Source organism: Tupaia chinensis, unplaced genomic scaffold (genome assembly GCF_000334495.1).
Source record: "Tupaia chinensis unplaced genomic scaffold, TupChi_1.0 Scaffold000008_1, whole genome shotgun sequence".
Lineage (NCBI taxonomy): Eukaryota > Metazoa > Chordata > Mammalia > Scandentia > Tupaiidae > Tupaia > Tupaia belangeri.
Genome location: NW_006159437.1, coordinates 1139749 through 1164770, shown reverse-complemented (window position 1 = coordinate 1164770; position 25022 = coordinate 1139749). Strand labels below are relative to the sequence as shown.

General features: G+C 39.8%; 1 long non-coding RNA gene across 2 annotated transcripts in view; it reads left to right on the top strand.

Annotated features, from left to right (window-relative positions):
• Positions 1–25022, top strand: part of LOC102480455 (uncharacterized) — a 178067-nt gene that overhangs the window by 63740 nt on the left and 89305 nt on the right. For both annotated transcript variants that reach the window (XR_333178.1, XR_333179.1), the window contains exon 2: positions 18683–18823. This is a non-coding gene — a long non-coding RNA (uncharacterized LOC102480455). The remainder of the gene's footprint in view (positions 1–18682; positions 18824–25022) is intronic.

The following is a 25022-nucleotide window of genomic DNA, read 5'->3' as shown; positions in this document are numbered from 1 at the left end:
ACTAAAGCTCAGAGAGGTCAGGTGAATTGCAAGGTCATATAGAAAATGAGCAGGAAGGTCCAGGTCTCTTTACTCTGGATTCACTGCTAATGGGTCCTGAAGGCCTGGGCTATCAATCGTCTAGAAAAAACATAAAAGGTGGCAGCTGGTAAGATGAGAAGGGTGTGTAGATCAAGACACTGAAAAGGTAAGCTGAGTATGTCCCTGTTATTTTGGATACATATGTATATATATACATATGTATATATCCCTCAGGAGGATGGCAACACCACAGTCCCTTCTCCTCCCGTCTCCTCTCAGGATTTTAGACATGCACACACATGTGCCTGGTGTGATTTTTAAGTGGTCAAGTCTGGAACTCAAAGCATGCTCAACTATGTGGGAATCCAGCAACGTAACCATTGCACTACCTGTTGATCCCAAGGATAGCCTTGTTTGTCTGGAGGGGAAACTGGTTCTATGAATGAATCTTGAATGTGAAGCTATAAAGTGCCCTGTCTCTCCTCTGAGATGCTACCTTCAATTATATCACATTGAAGTTTGCCATGACTTTTTCCAGATAAGGAAGTAGAAAAAGGTAAATAACCTTAACTATCTCTGAATTTCAACCCAGCGTGCCTGAGAAATTACCAAATTCTATTAGATTTAAATGGAATTGATTGTATTACATTTTCTACATAAGAAAAATGAGAGACTTATTGGCATACATTGAAACTTAGTTTTAGAAAACAGTGCTGGTTGGGAGCCAGCAGTTAGCGTAATGGCTATGTTGCTGGACTCCCACATAGTCGACCGTGGTTCACGTCCCGGACCCGGTGGCTTAAAACTCACGCTGGGCGCATGTGCGTGTGTGCCCAAGATCCCGAGAGGAGAATGGAGGAGAAGGGATTGCGGCGTGACCATCCCCCCTGGGGGGTGATTTCTCTCTTTCTGTCTCTGTCTCTCTCTGTCTGGCGAGCGTACGCGCCCTATAGCAAAAACCTCTCAAAAAAAAAAAAAAAAAAAGAAAGAAAGAAAATAGTGATGGTTCAGAAACACCTGAGAATATGATTCCAAGGCTCAAGGATAGCTCTGAAAACTTCTAATATATTAAACAGAGAAGTTATACAACTTCTAGTTTACTCAAATTAGAAATTAAGTGATTTTCCCAAGGTCACATACACACACATGTACACGCACATGCACACACAATAACAGGGGCTTAAGCAAAGGCAGAACCCAAGGAAATTTCCACCCATCACTTCTAGAAATTTGTACAAAGCAAAATCATGCCGGCTGTCACTGGTTGTTGAGTAGAGTAGGTCCCTTGATAAGCATGCTGCATTCTATAGAAGGTCCTTGGGGCAGGTATTCTTTGATCTACATGGGTTGATCCAAAGCTCTACTTGGTTGTGCCTGGATAGATGGAAGAGACACTGACTATCCTGGGGAAAGATGAAACCAGGACCTTCAGTCACTTGACGTCTTCTCTCCTTAATCCCCAAAAAGATGGTGCATCCTTGTAAAAAAATCTCTGGGGCATTAGGGAAGCAGAACCTGAGAGGTCTGGCATTGTACTTCAAGTTAGGACAGCTGGTATCTTTAAGATGAGTTAAAGATCAGTTGGCCAAAGTGGATAGCAGGTCCTCCAAGGAGCAACTTATAAGAAATGGGGTAAATTGCGGTGGTGACTTTGGTATAATCCAAAGCCTTCAAGTGTCAGGCAGGAAGGGCTAGTTCAGATTCGCAGATCCAGTCGCTGGCAGCAGAGACTGACGTTAGCATCACTCGCACATTGACCAGACTTCCTTGTCTCTCTCTCCAACTGCCCCCTGCCACTCTTGCACAGAGAGGACTCTTGTTATTGGACAAGTTATTCAGGAAGCCTGCATAAAGTTAAGCTGTATATTTTTCTCAACAACAACAACAAAATGTGGGAACTCAAAAATTAATTGAGGGAGAGGCATAAAATAGGAAGAGATGTGATCTGGTTTAAGCCACAAATTGAAAAAAAAAAAAAAAGACTTGTCCTGGCTACATATTATCATCAGCTCAACTAATATGTAAGTGCGTTCTGTTCTGAGATTTTCTAACAGTATTTTAAAGTGGTCATGGACTTTGGATGTGTCGATAGAATGGACTCTGCTGAAATAGACAGGCATGAGAAAGCCGAGGAGAAATGATAGAAGAAACTTTGTGACCCTCCTGAAGCAGTCTGTACAGAAGAATTCCAACTTCTTTTCTTTTTTGGCTTATCATTAAGGAGATTTTTTGCAAAATAAAGTGACAGAAAATACCTCCTTTCTAACCTGAGTAGTGCTTTAAGAGAAGGAGGTCTTCCTGGGACCCAGGAGATAAGAAATGTCTTTAGGATAGTGCTCTGGACTTCTCAGAGATATGCCTTCTGAGTGGTTCAGTGAGTATTCACAGAAAACTGTGAGTCATTTTGCTTCCATAAATATCATGTGAGCTAGTGGGAAGAGAAATGTATGCGAGGTAATTAAGGTCACAGAGAAAATGTAATAGAAGCCCAATTACTTTGACAAGTATGTTATATCTAAACATGCATTTACTTTTTACCCTGTATGGTTTGGGCTCCATAAAAATTATTTAGGGTACAGCTGGTCTCTTCCTTGGCTAGTTTATGGACCTAGAAAATGTGCATCTTCTCTGACCTTCCTGCTAACTTGCTAATTGGTTTTTCCAATTCCAGAAGTTCATAGATATGTGCAGAATAACCATCGTGACTTAGAGATAGATAAACAAGTTGATTTTCTCTACTCTCATCCTGAATCTCTGCTTAGCACTTCTCTCTCTCTCTCTCAAGGTTTTTGCCATAGGGTATATATGCTCACTAGAGAGAGACAGACAGAGAAAGTGAGAAATCATTCCCTAATGGGAATGACTATGCCATTCTCCTCTCAGGATCTTGAGCATGCACACACACATGCCTGGAGTGATTTTCAAGCTGTCGTGTGGGACTCAAACCATGGTGGGCCATGTGGGAACCCAGTGCCTTAACCACCATGCCACCTGCTGGCTCCTGCTTAGCACTTCTTAGAGATGCTGCGTAAGTCAGATAATCAAAGAGGTTTGTGATCAGCTTCTATATTTTTTCCTATATACGTACATTTTTTGGTAAGGACATGTCTATACCTTAGAATTACTCAATGGGGGGACCAGCAGTTAGCGTAATGGCTATGTCGCTGGACTCCCATGTAGTCGACCGCAGTTCGAGTCCCGGACCTGGTGGCTTAAACTCACACCGGGCGCGTGTGTGTGCGTGCCCAAGATCCCGAGAGCAGAATGGAGGAGAAGGGATTGTGGCGTGGCCATCCCCCCTGGGGGGGGTGATTTCCTGCTTTCTGTCTCTCTGTCTCTCTCTGTCTGGCTGGCGAGTGCACGCACCCTATAGCAAAAACCTCTCAAAAAAAAAAAAAAAAAAAAGAAAGAAAAGAATTACTCAATGGGGAAAATGAGTCTGTGGAAGTAAATGAAACCCTGTTGGTGAAAATAAGCTTGAAATAGAAATTTATAATGTTTGTAGCTAGTCGGAAATACTGCAAGTTAACTAAGGTTTTGAGTTTCTTGTTGAATAGATCCTTTCACTTCAACTGTCCGATCACGCCGAGGGCTGTTTGCAGCACTCGTGGCACACATCAGCAATACAGCTTAACACATGTGCCCTAATAATCCTTTCTGCTGGGTTTGTGGCAAACTGTTCATGTCTCTGCTTCCCAGACCTGAATACTTAGGAATGTCCAGCCACAGTTCTTCAGTGTCCTCCAAGGCCTTTCCTATGTCATTAGTTAACACATAAACTCATATTCAAAGATCAGCCAGTGGCATAGTGGTTAAGGGGGCTAGATCCCACATGGCCATATGTGTGGTTTGGGTGCCAACTCGGTGGTTTGAAAACATACTAGGCACATGTAGGTGCCTGCCCCAAATCCTAAAAGGAGACATGGAGAAGCAACTGTGGCATGACCACAATCCTCCATGGGGGACTGCTTTCCAACTTTCCCTCACTCTCTCTCTGTCTCTATCCTCCGTCTAGCACATATGCCCTCTTGTGAACAAAACCCTCTTATTTGGAAGATTTAATGACACGTATCATGACTCCTTACAGGATATAAAGAACATTACAACCTAAATAGATAGAAAACTCTGCTGTGTTACAGAGCACAAGGTCTGGAGTGAGAGGCAAGTCCCAGATTATCCTCTGGTCACTGTGTGACCCTCGTCCCATACATTGACTAGGCTTTGTGCAAGTGTGGATCACTGTGGATGAGCCCCTTGCCCTGGTCAACTTAGGATTCTATCACTAGATAATGTAGCCAGGAAATGCACCACCTGTTCTCTTATGGTTTACTCTGTGTGTTTATCTCATACCCTTCACATGGGAAACAGAAACCCACCTCCTCTTTGCAGGAGCCGAGCTTTTGTGGTATCAGAGAGGTTCCCTTGCTTGGTGCAAAGAGTTCAGGGACGTGGAAGTTCTTCCACAGAGCAGAACCAGGCTCTGAGTCTCCTTGTCACAGCTGCACTCAAACAGGGGGAGAGGCCTAGGACCGTCCAGAGAAGTGTGGAGCCCTGCCCAGGATGCTGTGTCAGTCCTTGGACGTGCTCCAGCTTCTCCACACCCAAGTAAGTGTGTTCCACTCCTCATGTGCAAAGCGGGATGTGGAAATTATTCTATGAGAAGTACCTAGGAGTTTGCCAAGCTCATTTTTGGGTCACCGTGCCATCTATCACTAATACAGTATCCCATAATGATCACATGGTCTGATTTATGTCCCTCATGCACACGGCAGAGGTTTTCCCTGTGTGTGTTCATGTAAACAGTTTATCTGAATCATAGTCCATGCAGAATTTTAAATCTGATCATCTGAATGTTGACAGAAAGACTCTTTTTGGTAAATATAGGTCTTATAAGCAATTGGTTAACTTCATTGTTAGATTCAAGTATCACCAGGGAGAGAAAAAAAAAATTGTTAGTCTGAACAACTGGGAAGAAATGTGCGGTGAAGTGAGTGGGAAAGAATGCTGGAAGAAAGTAACCATATCATCTTAGAGCTCCTAATAAGCTGGGATGGAAACAGAGAATAACACAAAACACAGATGCTTAAATCTTCAGGGAGAAAAACAGGCACATTTCTATGACTGGAGGCTTAAAAACATAAAGATAGCTCAAAAGGAATGAGATTCACAAAATATTCTAATTGTAATTCTCGAAGACCTTAAACGAAAGCAGTAAGAACCTAACACAGCAAGAGAGAGCTTGCAATCTATTTTCAGGAGGATTTTGACCAAGAAAGAATAAAGAAGGGTCACTGTGTAAAGAAGTATCGATTTTTACATATCCATGAGGGATGATGTTTTCCAAAATGACTGAAGTGGGGCACGGTTTCATTCATCTTTCTAACTCCAATACCTGCTACGATGCTAGGGTCACCAAGTTCCTTCTGTTGGTCTTACAGACTGGAGAAGTTTAACCATTGCTTTGTATAAGAAAGCATAATGAGAGGCCAGCATCGTTGCCGTAACGTGATGAAACCTGGAGAATGAAAGTGTCAGAAGATGTAAGAAAACTGGGCAGACATATCTAGTTGCTTACTCCATTAGCCAGTCTCCTTTTTAAAATATAGTAACAGAACTCCAACTTCATGGGGCCAGGGGTAGGAGCAGTACATCCAATGATAAAGCACGCATTTCCCAGTCTCCTTTACAGCTTAATATGGCTGTGTGACTACATTCTGGTCAAGAATAGGTAACAGCAGGCATTATTCTGACTTCCCGGTTAGCTGGGATGACTACTCTCATCATGTCCTGAAGTCACATGATGGATAGTCTTTAGAAACCATCCCAGACCATGCTGTAGACTAAAGAAGGAAATCACGTACTGGAAATCGTGAAAGACAAAGACAGAGCCTGCATTCGTGATAGTTCCACGGTTCTAACGCTGAACTGTCTGCCTCTAAACTGCTTTACTTGAAGGGAAAAAAGTCACTTCTATTTTGATTAGGATTGTAGTATTTTGGGGTGTCTGTTATATGCAGTGGAACTTAATCCTAATTGATAACATTTCCAGAAACCATAAACAGATTTCAGGGACTGAATGTATAAATGTGTATAAATCCCAGGAAAAATCAAAATCCTTAACAACAACAAAAAAAATTATGTCACCTTTTAAGTAATGAGGGAAAGAAATGGTGATATATTGAACAAGACATTGTCAAGTAAAGACATTATGTTGAACACGGTCATCAAGTCAGTTGTTTTCATTTAATAAGTAATATTTTTGGAAGGCTTACTACTTGCTAGGTGCTATTTTAAGTACTTTATATGTATTATATTTTATAGTCATCCCAATAGATACTGCTAATGATATTGCTAATGAGGAAATAAGGGCAGAGAGATCTAAATGATGTATTGCTTCAGTGTAACACAGTTATTTAGTGATGGAAACAGTTTACAAACCCAAGTACCCTGAGTTCAGAGATGATTGTCTTAACTAGTACACTGAACTGTCTTTCAGAGAAAAAAGCACAGTGAATTTTAAGTTTTATACTCATAGAATATAATTTTATAATTACAGGTGGAAAAAAAATGACATGTTCACTTAGATAAATTCAAGTTGCTCAGTCAATGTTAACCTGGAGGGAATCTCCTGGCAAGTGCCAAAGTTTCTTACTCAGTTGATGCCTGTTCAGGAATTTTATTAATGGCAAAAAAAGAATTTTATTGATAGCTATGAATATAGAAGATCTATTTACTGAATGTGCACAAAGAAGAATGAGTTTATCCTGAAAAAGTTTCATGCCTTTCAGGGCTACTGGGAATGCAAAGTGATACAAGACCTATGCAGACAGCATTTTGCAGTGCTACAATATTTGACAATATTTTGAAAACTTGCATATGCATTTACCCTTTGATCTAGTAGTTTCACTTCTAAGGCATCATTGCTAAGACACAGGTGACAACAAAGACAAATAAAGGCGACAAATCAAAGCAAAATAATGCAAATTCACAAGGCTGTCTATCATATAATAATTTGCAAGAACAAAGGACTAAAAACACCCCAGAAATTAATCAATTGGGCACTGACTAGGAAACTATAAACTATGGTATACTCACACCAAGGAATTATAAAAACAAGTGACAAATATTTTTTGATATTCCACTAAGTAACTTCCAAGATACAAAACAAGGAGAATAAAGCAATGAGTAGAAAAGTTTGCAAAACATGCTGCCTTTTATTTAAGAAAAGTTTGCTGGGGGCGAGGGATTAGGATAAGCATAAATATATTTGCTAATTAAAAATTGCAAGGTCAAGCCATACTGATTTTTAAAAAGCTCCTTGTAGAGCAAGGAGGAAAAGGCATGGATTTCTAGTGTTCTGAATGTATCTTGTTTATACATTTGTTCTTTTAAACCATATAAATACTTGCACGACTATAAAATAGAATATTGAGTTGTCAGAAAAGTCATGGTGCATTTTTTTTTTCTATGCAAAGGTGTGTCATGACTTTTCCAGCAACCCAATATTTAAAAATGTAATTCCTTATAACTGCAAGAAAAAATGGAAGAAATAGTATTAACTGTGCACCTGGCCGATGGCATTACCACATAGAAAAAAGCTAATTAAGTGACTTTAAAATACATTAATTGTCAGGACCAGTGGATGCTGTAATAGTTATGTCACTGGACTCCCAAGTAGTCGACTGAGGTTTGAATCCTAGACCCAGTGGCTTAAACTCACACTGGGCACGTGTGCATGCATGTCCAAAATCCTGAGTGTGGCCATTCCCTCTGGGGGCTGATTGCTCGCTTTCTGAGTCTCTGTCTCTTTTGTCTCACCAGTCAGCACACGTGCCCTATAGAAAAAAAACTCTCTCAAAATTAAAAAAATACATTGTCTGTTCATCCTTAATGAACAACAACAAAAAATATCTGTAAAAAATCTTAAGGTATTTTCAAGATCAATACTGTAGGAACTAGTACAGGTATCATTAATCTGGGACTGATGTGTATACATTATAAAACAAAGTCAATTAGTGCTGAAAATGAATGTTTTTCAGTTTCAGAGAAAGATATACACATGTATACTTATGTTCTGGACTATATATATAGTAGTGTCTAGTATAGTTCCTCTGGACTCTCCCTCTACTGTCTCTCTATCTCTCTGTGTGTGTGTGTGTGTGTGTGTGTGTGTGTGTGTATGAAAAATATGTATCTATATGTATGTTTATATATGAGAAGCGACTACAGCATGACCCTGTGTGTGTGTCTATATAGATGTAGATATAGATAATATAGATATAGAGAGATATAGATATGAATAGAGGAGAAAAAAACTCAAAGTGGAAGTATCAGTGTAAACTCATGATGTATTTTTATTTCTAAAGACCTAGAAACTATGATTAACATAATAGCAACTAGCACTTTTAGCACCCAGACTATGATCCTTAAATACTATTTTCCCATTAAAATGAAAGTGTCCTCCTTAGAGAAATTTGGTTCCAGATATGGATTAGGAAATACATAAGAGAATTCTAAATTTTTTTCATACCACAAAGGAAGGAAGCTGTTAAAGACTATAAACTTGTGTCAAAAGAGCTGAAGAGGTGGGCAGCAGGTGGTGTGGTGATTAAGGTACTGAATCCTTCATGTCTGGGTCTGCAGTTTCAGTCCCAGACCTCATGGCTTGAAAAACACACAGTGTTACGTGCATGTCCAAAATCCTGAGAGGAGAATAGTGAGGAAGGAATCGAGGCCTAGCTATCCCTCTGAGGTGTGATTTCTCGCTTTCTCTGTTTCTACCTCTCCTCAGCAAACACTAAACACTATAGCAAAACTCTGAAGGAAAAAAAAGAGCTGAAGAGGCAACTCAGATAGAAGCACACCCCTAGTATTTCTTGAATTAAGCAATTTAGATGAAAGTGACCAGTGGTAATGAACACCACAAAAATAGGCAACCAGATAGTGTGTCCCCAAATAAAAGTACGCACCATCTCCTAAAAAGTAGCACTGAATTGGAATTGGAATCTGCTTAACATCCAGATATAGCTACTAATTTATTCTACTAAGTAATAAAGAAGAACATCAAACAATTCAATGGTGATAAACAGAAAAATGCAAACTTTAAAAAACTCTTCAGGGCAAATAACTTAGTTTCCTTAACAAGATTGGAAAAGCAAATTAAAAATGAGTTAGACAGGGACAATGATAGATACAAAAAAGACATAACTAACACATTAACCAGTGGTAATGGTAGGACCTTATTTGCAATATGACCCAAACAAGTAAACAGAGAAAGAGAGAGAGAGACAGACGGAAAGAGAAAGTGAGAGAGAGAGAAAGAAAGGACAGGATGGATGTTGGAGAAATGTGAGCATAATTTAAGATATTTAGAAATTATTTTTAACTTTGGTGGGAATGATAGTGGTACTATGGCTGTGAAAAGGTTAAAGTTCTTAAATTTAGATAAACAGTGAATCATTATGGATGACATCATTGGCATCTGGGCTTTGTTTCAAACCATCCAGGGAGGAGAGAAACTGGGTGAAGACAAAGATAGAATAAGATACATCACGAGTTGGTATAGTTAGAGCTGAGTGATAAGAACAGGGATTTTCCTTATAGCATTATATTGACTCTTAAATTTCCAAAATAAAAAAAAGATTAAACCACATTTCTCCATTAAAAATGAACGGATTTCAGTTGGTTTAAACCACCCCCACTTAGGGGCCAGCTGGTGGCCTGGTGATCACACGAGCTAAATCCCATGTGGTTGATTACGAGTTTGTGTTTCACACCCAGTAGTTTGAGAAACACACCCGGCACATGTTTGAGCATGTCCAAAATCCTGAAAGGAGGAATAGACGGAGGAGAAGAGATTGTGATGTGATTTTCTCTCATGGGGGTTGGGGAGTGCTGTCTCACTTTCCTTGTCTCTTTCTCTCTCTCTCTGTCTTTGTCTCTCTCTCTCCAGTAAGTGCACATGGCCTCTGACAAATTAAAAAACAAAAATCAAAAGAAATCCCATTTAAAAAGTACAGATGCAGATCATTATGAAAGGAACTCACAAGAACAGAGGAGAATATATAAAACACTTAGGAAAAGGCTAATTGAATTTAAGCACAGGTCACACTTTTGCCTAGCAGTAGAGGAAAGAAGCAAACTGAGGACGTCAGAAACTGACTGCCCCCCCTGCTCTTTGGATTTTACGGCTGACTTCCAAGGGAGCTCAGGGTCTCTGGATCACCAGAGGGAATCAAGTCAGCCAAAGTTAGACGTAGGTATATTTTGACTGAAAATAACAACAACAAAAACAAACAAACAAACAAACAAAAAAACCTTTTCTCATAAGCAAGGCTATTGGGCAGCACAATGGGCTTTTCTCCAGGATTTAGACAGCTGAGGACTGGGTGAATCTACAGATGGAGGCTTTATGAACACTGATAGGGATGTGTGAAGAATCCCTGGATCAGCTCTCAAGCTAGACTAAGAGATCTTGAAGCTTCTTTCTGACTCAGTAATGCTGTAGTTCAATAATGTGATGATCGTTCTTCTGTAGACGCATAATTCATAAGCTCTTGCTGGGAGGCTGGCATGTGCCTCAGGCAATGTGTGCACCAGACTTGAAAGAAAAATGTTTGATTTTCAAATACAAACTCATGTAGTCCTTCACTTAAAAAGACTAGAATATTAATGCAAAATAATTATGGTTTGAGTAAGCTGGACTTTAGCACATATATTGAATTTCTTGAAGGCATAAGCATAAGGAGCTTGTATGGAGGAGGGGGCTAGGCCCTGGTCCAAATGCCAAGAACTTGGGTAAGTTTGGTACTTCCAGCCTTTCTCTTTTTCCTGCACTACTGATAGTTCCCTATCCACGAGCTGTTTTTGCTACACAGAAACCTGCTCTCAGACAGGATTCTGATAGCTCCCTTACGGAACCGTTTTTGAACTTAAAGCACTATGTCATCATTCTCAACTATTATTCTTTAAGCTTTATTTCCTACTGGGCCACAAAGATTTATTCCTCTTAAAAAATGAATTCCGAGTGCCAACAAGTAAAGGAGTGAAGGATGAGGTGGGCATTCTTAAATGACACAGTTTAACCAATCCAGCTGTTCTGGTGATTCTAGACAGAAACTAACCATGTGACCTGTATCAGGGTGGGTCAGGGGCTCTATTGCCTTAGGGTGAAGGTGACAATTACCCAGAACCTCAGAATTAGTCTGGTAATGAATGAGTTAGGAAGGGGTATAGTCAGGTTGCTCTAGGGAGACAGAATCAATAAGATATGTATAGACATAAAAGAGGAGATTTAAGGGGCCAGAAGGTGGCATGGTGGTTAAGAGTGCTGGACTCCCACATGGCTGACCTTAGTTTGAGTCCAGGACGGGGCAGCTTGCTTTCCCACTTTCCCTCTCTCTCTCTCTCTCTCGGTCTCTCTCTTGCTCTGTCCCTCTCTGGTCAAATTAAAATAAATCAATAAAATTAAATAAAATGATTCTTCAAAAAAAAAAAGAAAGAAATTTACTGGGGAAATCACCTGATGTGATTATGACAGCTATTGATTCCTACAGGAAGTCATATGCAAACTGGAGACCCTTGGATCTGAGAGCATGGATCAATACAAGTCCAAGGGCCTGAGAGGCAGGAAAGCTGATGATGGAACATGAATCTTGGAGCCTTCAGTTACCATGTCTGAAGCAACAGCAGAAGGCTATCTTGCTCTGTTTCAAAGCAACCCATCATGTTCTGTATTTACTCTCCCTGGACAGCCTGCTTTATTGACTAAATCATTCCTGCCCCCAGCGAGGGTGGATCTTTCACATCTAGTCTACTAGTCTCTCAGACTCGCTTGCTAATCTCTTTTGGAAATATCCTTAAAGATACACCCAGAATGATGCTTTTTTAAGGTATTTTTTTAGTCCAGTCAAGTTGACACCCAAAACTAACCATTACAAGAAGATATGGTGTTAACCTTCCAAATGTCTCTAAGAGAATTCATTCAGTCTCAGAGATTTTATTATCTTCTCTGTATCTCTCCCTCCCTCTCTCTCTCACTCTCTCTCATTGTCAGTGACGTGAATCTCTGTTCCATTCTACATGGAATATTTCTGATCTAAATCTAATAGCCCCTGCATTTCAAGAGATGGATATAAGCACCAGATGGGTATTACAAGAAAATTGGATTACTCTGCAGTGAGTGAAATATGGAAAGGTTTTTTTCCAAACCAAGCAGTAGGCAAAATTGTAACAGTAAGATGTTTTTGAAATAAAATGGTTCGTAGATCAGAGGTGACACTGCCTTTTATAAAGCGTGAAATTGTTCCTGCTATTGGGCAAAATGAAGACCAAATGAAAAGGGAACATAAATGGCTTGATATTTATTTATTATGTTATAATCTGCCTCAATTCACTCTACACACACACACACACACACACACACACGCACACGAGGACACGAGGTTTTCAAAATGTTCTTGGAAAATGTGTATTATTAAAAAAAAAAACCTGCATGATTTCAAAATTTTTCTTCACCAAAGTTAACTAATATAATTTTCTTTTTCTATACCTCTGATCAGCAGAGTAAAAGGGACCTCAGCCTCAGGGAGCGCAGTGGCCTCATCTTGTAGAAGGGGGAACTAAGACACCATGCACACATGTATATGTAGATAGATTAGTAGATAGATATTGATATGGATATGTAGATACAGAGATATATAACATGATTCTAAGCTATAATATAATAGTAGAAGATTCTTTGGTATTCTTACAGCTTTGGTTGATGCCAGACTCTAGGGAGGATTAAAGTCAGTAAGAATGGTGACAGGTGAAATCAGGTTGAGATTATGTACTTCTATTTGAGATAAATTCAAGAGAAAATGCATAAAGCCATTCTCCGTGTTTGATATCTGCTGATCTCTTTGTCTCTCCTGGAGTTCCTACCTGCCTGCCTTGGAACAATATAATGCCATCAGTAGCAGAGGATCAAATGGTTGGCAACTTACTGGGACAGAGCAAGTGGAGGAAGCAGCAGTCATTGTTAATTTTCGCTCAGCAGGTGGTGATCAAAAGGGTACAAAAAGAGCTGTGGAAAGGGGACGAATACAATGAGGGACAAATTAAAGAAATGAGTGTGGGTGCTATTTGTCCGACAGTGGGGCTCACTGAGTTTCTATGACCGTGGATGCAGCTGGAGAGCAGGCTGGGACAGGCAGAGAAGTCATTTCTAAAGTATCGTCATCCTGTAGACTTTGAGTGTAGCATTACGTATTGGTACAGGTCCTCAAAGATTCCACATAAATGCTTAGCTAGCCAACTGTTGAACCTTTACATCCATAGCAAGTGGATGGCCCACTCTTAAGGTCTATGTGAAGTACAAGTTTGGATGAGAAGTACTAGAAAAGGAAAAGGAGATATTTCCAGAAAAAGATGCCAAAGTAAGACTCTGGGTCAAATTGTTGAAAGCCAATTTGTTTATTTATTTATTTTCACTTCACAGTTTCTTTATTTAGTCATCCACTGAATTGTTTCTGTAGCTTGAAAATATTTAATAATGTTATAATAAAATGGGAGTGCAGATATCTCTATGAGGAGCTGATTTAATTTCCTTTGGGTATATACTACTAAAAGGATTGTTGGGCTGTATGTAGACATATTTTTATTTTTTTGAGGAACTTTCATACCGTTTTCTATAATAGCTGCATCAACTTACATTCTTACCAAAAATGACAAGGTTCTTCCTCCATGCCCTCACCAACACTCATTTACTATCTTTTTTTTAATATTTGATTTTTTCTTAAAAAAATTTTTTTTGATAATATCCATCCTCAGAGATATAAGGTGATATTTAGTTATAGTTTTGATTTTTGTATTTCTGATGATTAATGATAACGAGCAACTTTTCATATGGCCATTTTTGTGTCTTCTTCAAAAAAATATTTATTCAGGTCGTTTGCTAATGTTTTAATTATGTTCTTCTCTTCTTCTGTCTTTTTTTTCCCTACGTGCAATATTGTGAATTACTCATGTATTTTGGATATTAACCTCTTATCAAATACATGGTTTGTAAATATTTTTTCTTAATCCTTAAGCTACTCTTTCGTTTTGTTGATTGTTTATTATTTTGTGTGCAGAAATGTTTTTCTTTGATGTAGTACTATCGATGTTCCCCCCCACCCCGTGCTTTTAATTTGCTGTCCATAAAAATCATTGCCAAGATCAATGTCTAGACACTTTTGCTTATGTTTTCTTCCAGGAGTTTTTGGTTTGAGGCCTCACATTTATGTTGTTATCCATTTTTAGTTGATTTGTTTGTTTTGTACAAAGTTCAGTTTTATTATTTTCCAAGAGGATACTAGTTTTCCAGTACCATTTATAGAATAGGTTATTCTTTGCCACATGTTTTTTTGAGGTCCTTGTTAAAAGTTAGTTGGCCACATAAGCTTGGGTTTATTTCTGGGCTCTCTATTCCCTTCCATTTGTTTATCTATCTATTTTTATGCCAGTATCATATTGTTTTAGCCACTATAGTTTTGTAGTATAATTTAAATCAGGTAATGTGATACCTCTAACTTTGTTTTTCTTTCTCAGGATTGCTTTGGCTATTTGTGATTTAATACATTTTAGCATTTTTTTAAATTTATTAATATGTAAGAAATGCCACTGGTATTTTGATAGGAAATATGTTGAATTTGTATATCACTTTGTGTAGTATAGAAATTTTAACAAGATTAATTTTTCATAAGTTTTTAAATCTCCTTTGAGATTTATGAGTAATTTAGAAATGTATATTTATATTTTTTCTCACAAAAGATCAAGTAAAAGTAATGATAGCTTTAGAAATTTTTGTATTTAACCTATTAATCTATTTGTTAAAATGCATATTTTAAATGATTTTTAACCAATTATTACATAGTATACAAAAGTCTGAAAATATTCTACATGGCTTTTTCCTCTTCTTTTTTTTTTAATTACATTGAATCCCTGTACATCTTTACAGCATACGAAATGAACTTCCCCAGTGTGAATACACTGCATGCGAGTCTAGTCAAAGGTATTCCCATACACACCATCATCAATGGACAGCTCCTCAGTTTTGCGTTCATTAAATGTTTTGCCTTCCATTTCCCTTGATTCCCTCCTTCTTGTACCCCCACTGCCCATGTCCTTCTCACTCTAACTCTCGTAGTCACATTTGCTCTCCATGCTTGTGCCAATATACTTTTTGTTGTTGTTGCCAGAGAGAAAAGAAAGTGAAAAAGCACTCCACAGTGGGTCATGGTCACATTGCAATCCCTTCTCCTGCATTTCTCCATCCTGTAAGAATTCGGTCATGAATATATGTGCACCTGACATGTTTTTCAAACTCTCAGGGCCAACATTCGAATTGCTGTTGGCCATGCGGAAACTGATTCCCTTAACCACTTGGCCATAGGACCAGCCTGAAAACCAGCTTATTAAAATTAACTTAATGAATAGCTTACTTTCCTGACTCAGTGAAGTTTCTTTTTTTCTTTTTCTTTTTAAAATAAATGTTAGTTTCATTTTTGCCCCTGCCTCTGAACTTGACCATCCCTCTGCAACAACATAGTCTGCACAAATCTTGGAGGGAAGTCTCAGGGCAAGGCTGCGACTAGGTTTTTCTAAACATCTTTAAAATTTTGCAAATTAAGCTTTTGGCAAATCGCCGTTCAATAAATTGATTTGCTTTCCCAAAGCACAAATGTCTCCTAATTCTCTCTCTTTCCCAGCACAGGTTTCTGCCATTTTTACATTCACTAAAATAAGGAGAGATGACACTGGGAGGACATGCACATGATGGTGTGTACACATCAGTACATACAACCCGTGGCCGGGTTTGAATCATACCATAAAGAAAGTATTCTTAAAAGACATCCTCTTTCTTCAAGCTACCATCACACCTTGTGTTAGGGAACAAACATCACCAGAATTCTTGTGTCTGGACTTTCTGAGCAGGGTAGGTCTTTTAGGCATCATGGTTGATTAATTAAATATAAACATAATTTCAACCTTGATTCTCACGAACATCCTTTCTCTAATTTTCTTAGTTGTGAACTTATTCAGGCTGCTCTAAAAGAAAATACCACAGACTGGATGGCTTATAAAAACAATGCAATTTATTTCTCACAGATCTGGAAGCTGGGTGGTCTAAGATGAACAGGCTGGCAGAATCTGGGTGAGGCACACTTTCTGATCCGCTTATAACCATCTTCTCACTCTGCCCTCACGTAGGAGGCCAGGAAGCTTCCCGGGCCTTTTCTATAAGGGCATTAAGGGACTACACCTGGATGACCCAGTCACCTCCAAAGTACCCACCTCCTAATACTATCACATGGGAGATTAGGTTTCAAAACATGAATTTTTAAGAACAGAAATATTCAGTCCATTGCAGGTCCAGAGCTCCTGTGAAAGCATGTCTATGCAAGGAACTTTTTTTTTTTTTATCAAGTCTCAGATATCTTTAATGCCACAGTCTACAGTCTACCTCTGTATTTCCCTTTCTTCCTTGGTTTCTACTCGCTTTTTTTTTTTTTTTTTTAAATACGCTATAGGTTATGTGTTTTTGTAAGAGAGAACAAAAACAGAGGGAAAATGAGAAATCACCTCCTAGGGGAGATGGCTTCTCAGGATTTGGGACAAGCACGCACACGCACAGACACACACACACGCCCAGCATGTCTTTCAGGGCACTGAGTCCAGGACTCAAACCACCCAGTAAGCCATGTGCAATCCAGCTGCCCTAACCTCCACACCACTTGCTGACTCTCTACTCACTCTTATCTTTGGTTGCCTGCTGCCAGAATCTAAACCATTTGCAAAGAACTTTACAAGGAATCTGAGAAATTCAAGAGAAAAGGACATTGGAATGCAAATGAGAACAACAATGAAATACTATTTGTAACTCATAAAATTGGCAACGCATACAAAAGAAACTCTGCTGGTATTGGCTCACAACTGTTGGGGAAAATACAGATTGGCGTAGTGCTTCTAGAAGAAATTTTCTGACACACTTAGTATCTTAAAATATCTACAGCTCTTCCATTTCTCTTCTAGGAATTTCTCCTAAGGAAATGCAAATGTTTAAAGAATTATCCTAGTGAGGTTTACAATAGCAAAATAGTAAAGATAATGGAAACATCTCTAATGTCTGTCTTCATTAGATTAACTTAATGCGTTATGCTACATTTATAGGACACATAATAAGGACTACTATGTAACTACAGGCATGAGTTACTTAAAAACACAGATACGTTTTGAGAAATGTGTCTTTCATCATTGTGCAAACATCATCCTATTGCTCCTAGGCTATAAACCTGTATCACATGTTATAGTATGACTAGTGCAGGCAACTAGAACACTGTGGTAAGTATTTGTGTATCTACAATAGCCGAACAGAAAAGGTACCATAAATATATGACATAGGGGTCAGACAGTGGTGCAGCAGTAAATTATGATGCTCTGAGAAGCAATCCTACACGAGAAGGTTCCTTTCCAGTTCAAGTCCAGAGACCTCCCGAGTATTCTAGGCACATGCTTACCCATGATTTAGAATATAAAGACCCTATTGGAAGTACAAGTCTTTCTGTTTCTTTCTCGATCATGGAAAAAATAAACAAACAAACAAAAAAACACTGGTATACAAGATAAAAATATAAGGACCAGCAGGAGGTGTGTTATTTAGGTTCCTGGATTTCCCCATGGCCAACCACGCAGTTTGAGTCCCAGATCTGGTGGCTTGACAACCAGGTCCGTGTGTGTGTGTGCCCCAAATCCTGAAAAGAAAATAGAAGAGAACAGATCACCCCTAGGGGGTGATTTCTTATCCCTCCCATCTCTCTCTCTCTCTCTCTCTGTGAGTGCACACACCCTATGGCAAGAAAATAAATAAGTAAAAATTAAAATTAAAAATATAGAATATCTTTTTAGGATCATGAATAGAACTTGCCGGACTAGAAGCTGCTATGAGTGAGCCAGTGAGTGATTGCTGAGTACATGTGATGGCTAGATTACTGTGTCCTACTGCAGTCCTTACAAACACTGCACACATGAACTATACTGAACTAATCCTTTTTTCTTGCTTTAATAATAAATTAATCCTGGCTTACTGTAACTGTTTTACTTTATAAACTTTTTAAATTTTTAAGCCTTTTTTTAAAAGTTCTTTTATTTTACTTATGGTAGTTTGTACACAAGGATGAGAGAGAAAGAGAAACACCTTTGACTGGGAATGATCACATTGCAATGTCTTTTTCCAGGTCTCCAACTCATCAGAGTCTTGGATATGCATGCATGCACACTTGTTTTAGATGCCCTGGGCTGAGGATTCAAACCTGCGGTCAGCCATGTGGCTTCTGGTACTACTGTTCAGTGCATTACCAGTTGTGCCACAGCAGCTTTTTTTGTTTGTTTGTTAACTCTCTTGTAATAACACTTAGCTTAAAACACTAAAATGTTATATAACTATAAAACTGACCCCCTACTTTATATCTTTATTCTAAAAACTTGGTTCTATTTAAACAATTTTTTCTTTTTAAACTTTTTATTTATTTATTTACTTATTTATTTTTGCTAAAAACAAAGACATTAACACACAGAGGCCTAGGCCTACATGGAGTCAGGATCGTTAATAGTACCACCTTTTCCTTTATATCGTATCCAGTTGAAGGGGCACGATGAACAAAACAACGTGAGATTAAATTGAGCACAGGAGATGATGATGCAATCAAGAGACAAGGGAGACAGGAGATGCACGAGGCAGCCACCGGCACGGCGTAGTGTCCTGCTCGTCAGGAAACGTTTTGTGAGTAGAAGGAGCATACTCTAAAACAACAATGAGAAGTGTGATATGGTAAATACATAGGCCAGGGGCAGAGTTGGTTATTATCCTTACTGGGTATTTCGTATTGTCCATAATTGTACGTGCTGTACTTGTTTATGCCTGGCAGCTCAGCAGGTTGTGTAAGCAGCAGCAACAGGTGCGTCAGGCATTCCACTACGACATCGCCATGGCTATGAAGTCACTGGGCAAAAAGATGTCTCCATTATAATTGTATGGCCCAGTGTCACACAGAGAGTTCATCGAAACATCCCAATGTGGTATAAGACTATTAAAAGTATCACCATATTTTAAGTGAGGAAAATAATAGATCTCAAATCAATTTGCATAATAGTATAACATTGTAAAGCATGGCATACATAATGTTTAAAAAAGGCTGTAACTTGATATACTGAATTAAATGATAATAATTATCTCTAGCTTAAGGAATTATAAATGCATTTCATGCTCTTTTTTCTGGATCTATATTTTTCCAGATTTTCTACAGTTAACAATGTCTTTGAGGAAGCAAGCCTGGCTCTGACCTTTTATATATTAAAAATAATAATATTATGATTTCCCTTCTAATAGAGAAAAGGGATTAAAAACTAACCCTATTTCCCTATCAGAAAGAACTTCGTAATATCTTTTCTCTTCCTTTTAACAAAATCCTTCTGTACACTATGATATAAAAATAGATCATTTGAGGGAAATTGAAAACAAAACAAATGCCTTAAAGATCAAAATAGCAGCAAGATGAAACTGATCTAAGAAAATCAGATGATATTCATTTTCTTGTTCATTATCTAAAGACAAGCTGCCTCTCTTCAATGGGTGGAATGAATTTGGGCCTGGATTGCTGTCTTGTCTCCTTTCCTCCCTTCCTGTCTTCTTCCCTCTCTTTTTAGAGGAGTCATTTACAGAGCCTGAGGTCTGCTATTAGCCTCCAGGAGGACCTCCTGCTGCAGGGTGGAAGGTCAGAACCAACTTGCAGAGCAGAACATACACAATGCACCTCAAGCACCTAGCATAGTGACAGTGCATAGGGGCTGTTCAGGAAAGGGTGCCTATAATAACTGTTATTTATGTAGTCTTAAAAAAAAAAAATCAGGGCAGTCTCTCTTGCAAAACGAACAGGACCACCAAGCTAGTGTCATGGTTCATAGGCAGCTGCCAGATGAACGCAGCAGCAAGTCAACCAGAAAAACAACTGACAACTGAGCAATTTCCTGGGTTTCAAGGGAAGGATGAAGATTCCTGGGCGCCCGTCCTCCCCTCAGGGGAAATGGGCCACTTGGGCCCCAGATGTGCCCTTCTTTTCCAGACTCAGGCCTGCGTCAGCATCCCGGGCCCTGGAGCCTGCACCTTCATCATTGCATAATATCCTGCTGGAGCTGCTCAGCCCGCACGCGAGTCATCGGAGCCCCCTGCTGGAGAAACACAGAAATGGCGCTTTCTCTGACGTCTTCCCTGGGGTTTTCTCTGCTTTTAGGGACATTATTTCTCACTGTGCCACAGTGAGAAGGGAATTTTCTGCAGAGAGAGAGATAAGAAATGAACCCTAACTCCACAGCGCAAAGCACTCCTTGGAGCATCAGCCAGTACACGGTTTCCGTGGCAGGAACGGATGAGTCTCAGCAGTTTCCCCACCTGGCTTCAATCCATTCCTGAAGCCTGGACTCCTACCTACCTGCAGGGTCAAGGGGTGGGCTTCAGTCACATGGAGCAGAAAGAGCCTGGAAGGGGCCAACAAGGTTCCTCAGTGCCTACAGGGATGTGAAGGGGCATGGTTTGCAACTTTATCTTGCTTTTTATTTTTTAAGGTTTATTTATCTAATGAGAGAGAGCGTGAGAGAGAAGCACCCTCGACAGGCTCTTGGCTGCAATTCTCTGCTTAGTGTTTCCAGCCTCCAGCCTTCCCAGCCAGCCAGGATCATGGGCAGGTGGACCAGGAGTACTAATCCTGGTTATCTTTATGGCAAAACCTTACACTACTATTGTGCCACTGTGGCTGGGATAGTCCCTTTCCTTTTCTTTTTCTTTCTCTTTCTTTTTTTTTTTTTCTTTTTTTTCTTTGGCTGTAGGGTTCATGGACTTGCTGGAGACAGAAACAGTGGGAAAGTGAGAGAGCACTCCTTCCCTGGTGAGGAATGGTAATATCACAATCCCTTCTTTTCCTCCCTCCTCCCAGAGTTTCGAGCATACATGCACACATGCCCAGCATGTTGTTCAAGCTATTGGTTCTGGGATTCAAACCATGCAGTTGGCCTGAGGGAATCAGCTGCCTTAACCTCAATGGGCCAGCCTCCTCTTACTGTTAACTCTGCCTTGTATTAAAAAAGCAGGCACACTGAATATAGTAGAAATGTCCTAAACTTCTTTCTCTCCTCCCTTTACTCCATTACAAAATCTTGACAAACTGTTTATTAGTAGGTTTAATGCTGTAGAAATGTAGTGGCCTCCCTTAAAGTGTGAACGGTTGCCTCACATACCCATAGATTTTAGAGGCGTTCAGACTTGCCTCTAATCTTTTTCAGTGTTTTATGACCCTCGAGCCTGCATGAGCTAGAGCAGTGCCAAGTCCCCCACACTACTGTGACTCTTCACCAGAGCATGGTAGTGTGGTCATTGCTCAGCTGGGAAGAGGTTAGTGATCTGACATGTTTGGTCTGAGGCAGGTCTGACACATCTGTCACCAGAGCTGTGGCTAAGTGTGTGGTCAGGTTGAGGGAATAGGGCTAAACAGAGACGGAAAGGCCAGCAGTGCCATGCCTGCCAAGGACGTGGGCTGATGAGGTGCAGAGTGCTCTCTCTGAAGTGTTTAGGGCTTTCTTGTCTTTACATTTTGGCCTATTTATGCCCTTGTCTTCTCAAGGCTCTCAGTCCTAATCGCACTTTAGGATCACCTGGAGAGCTTTTCAAAAAAAAAAAAGGTGATAAAAAAAAAAATCACTCAGGCCCAGGATCTTCCCCAGATGAATTCATTGAGAGTTTCTGAAGGTGGGTCCAGGGAATCTGTATTATTATTATTATTATTATTATTATTATTATTTTAGGTCATCAGAAAAGTCATGATGCATTTTTTTTTTGCATAGAAAAATATGTCTTGACGTTCCTGATGAGTTATTATCATTGTTTTAAGGTGCTCAGGTGACTATGATGACTGTAGTGACTAATCAAGGCTGAGAACCATTGCTCCAGTCTTCATCTGCTCAGTTTGTTGGATGTAGCTTAACGCATAGCAAGAGCTTAGTAATGCTTGATGAATGAGTGAGTGAGTGAGTGAATGAACGAAGTCTGGGAAGGGAAAAAACACACAAATGCTCCTTTATAACAAAAATGCTCACCTACTGTGATTAATGAATCAACGGGCAACTAGAGGCAGACCGTACAGCAAAGGCAGTCTCCACACTAGAGGTGGACAGGCAGAAGGGCACGGGTTAGGCCATTAACACTGATGGGAAAAGGCCTTGAGACAATTTGTGTTTGTTGCCGGTACTGGTCTTACAGACCTCTCCCTTTGAAGGGTGGCAGGACAGAGGGGAGGAAAAGAAAGAAAGAATTTGAAATCATGTAACTAAACAGGAAGAGGGTGGTGGTGTTGCCTGAGTTTCAGAGAGCCAGTCCTACAGAAGCCCTTGCTGAGCACATGGAGGATATGGAACTCCAAGTGCCCTGGGTGGTTGAAGCAGAGGACCAACCTGCCATGTGCTGAGAGGAGGCAGGACACGGATCCATCAGAGACAGAAACAAGAATATACATTCAAGGAGGCTAGGCAAATCCAAGGTCTCCCCACTGGAATAACTCCTCAAGGCCAGAAATAGTGTCTTTTTCAAACCCTTTCTGGGAAGTTTCTATTTCCTCATCTATGTGGGAGTGGACTGGCTTCCAAAGTAGGTGCAAGCAGAAATCAACAGAGAAAAATTAAGGACAGAATAAAGTTCAGTCAGATTGCAAATTGGTATGAAATCCATACAGTGAAATGTGGGGCCAGATGAAGTCTTTCTGAGCAAGTGTAACTCTAGGGGGGACTCAAGAGGTGAAGTCCTGTCTATGAGGGAAAGCAGGCATAGGGTAGGACTAGGTTGGCCCTCAGAAACTTCATCTCCAGGCTCACAGCTGACTGATTTTCACAAACAACTAGATGATGTCCTTCCTCATGCTTAGATTATCCATATTCAAAATAGAATTACCAACACAGAGTTTCCATCATAAGATACATTGCCCTGCTCCATGGAGGTTGTGGGAAAACAACGTATTTTATTAGTCAGTTCAGAACATCTGCTTTATAATTACAAAAAGTCACTTTTTTCAACAGTTATCCACATACAACTGGTTTATTTAATGCACTGGAGTTGTTAGATAAAGGCTGAAGCTCTGGGGAAAAGATATTGTACTTTTCCACCTTGTGGGGAAGTAAGGGGCATGAGGTCTTAAATACTAATAAATATCATATTCTTTAACTTGGCATTGAAAAATCCTGGTCTAGACTCATAACAATGTAATTCCTGCCCACTGTCATAATACAAACTATGAATGGTCATACAATTGGAAGCTTACTCCTTCCCCTAACTTGAGCCTAGCTCAGGTCTGGGAGAAAGGGGAGGTTGGAGCATGGTTGGCCTTCTCCCTGCATCTTGACTTTACATCTTTCCTCACTTGTTAGCTACTATTTTTCTTTTAAACTATCTGGATTGGGTTCAGGGGATAGATGAGCAAGGGGAAAGCATGAAAGGTAGAGGTTGGCATGGTTGCCATCTAGTTCTGGTGTTCCTTGGCCCCACTAGACATTCCAGGTTCTTTTATGGAAGGTTCATTGTAAGCCATTGGAGGTCCTTGACCTGATGTTCCCTAGAAGTGGGAAAGTTCTGTCCCCTGTTATCTGACAGTCAGGTGTGACTTCCAGCTCAGGCCTGGACTCACAGTGCTCCTCTCTTGGGGATCCGTCATGGAATAAATGCTTGTGTCAGCCCAGAATTCATATGTATTAGGTTGTTGGCAAAGTCATGATGTATTTTTCTGTTTTTTCTATGCAAAAATACTTCACGACTTTCCCCACAACACAATAGAAAGTCACATTCCCAATATGATACAGTTAGGAAATGAGGCCTTAGGGAGGCAATTAGGTCATGAGGATGAAGCCCTCATGAATGGGATTAATGCCTTTGTAAAGAGAGAGAGATGGATGAATAAAGAAAATGTTATATTTATTTATTTATCAAATATTAGTCAGCCTTAGATAAGAAGTAATACATGACATTTTTGATGATATGGATGAGCCTAGAAGATATTATGGTGAGTGAAATAACACAGACACAAGACAAAGAACAACAACTGATCTCCATCATATTGGGAATCTAAAAAATGAAACTAATAGGAACAGAGAAAAGAAGGGAGATAACAAGGGACTGAGAGGTGGAAGAATGGGGAGATGCTGGGTAGAGGGTACAAACTTTCAGTTTTAAGATAGGTAAGTTATAAAATCCTAATGCACAGCATGGTGCCCACAGTTAATTATTGTATAACCTAATATATTACATAATTAAAATTTACTAAGAGAGAAGAGCTCAAGTATTCATAGCACAGATTTTTAAAAAGATAAACTATGTGAGGTGATAGATATGGTAATTAGCTTAATTGTGGCAACCACTTGACAACATATATAAAAACATCATGTTGTATACCTTAAATACATATATAAAATTTGTGTCAATTATAGCTCAATAAGGCTGGAAGAAATAAAACATATGACTGAAAATAAATAAATAACAAAACAGGAAGTGGGGGTGTCGGAGACTCAAGAGAGCTCTTTTCCTCACACTCCATGCTCTCTGTCGAGGATACAATGAGAAGGTGGCCATTGCAAAGCAGGAAGTGGGCCCTCGCCAGACAGCATGTCTGCTGGCACCTTGATCTAGGACTTCTAGAAATACGTGCACGTTATTAAAGCCACCCAGTCTATGGTAATTTGTTATAACAGCCTGACCTGACTCAAGATGGGTCATACTGTCACTCCAGGCATTTCCCATGGGCGAGTCTAGATCATGCAAAGTCCACTCCACCAAAATGTTCACACTTCCGAACAACTCAGTTCTTTCTCCTTCCTTCAGGGAGGAGAAGCTAGCTTCATGTGAGGCTCAGCGCATTTCATTCTGCTACCTGAGGCTTGTGCCCACAACTCTC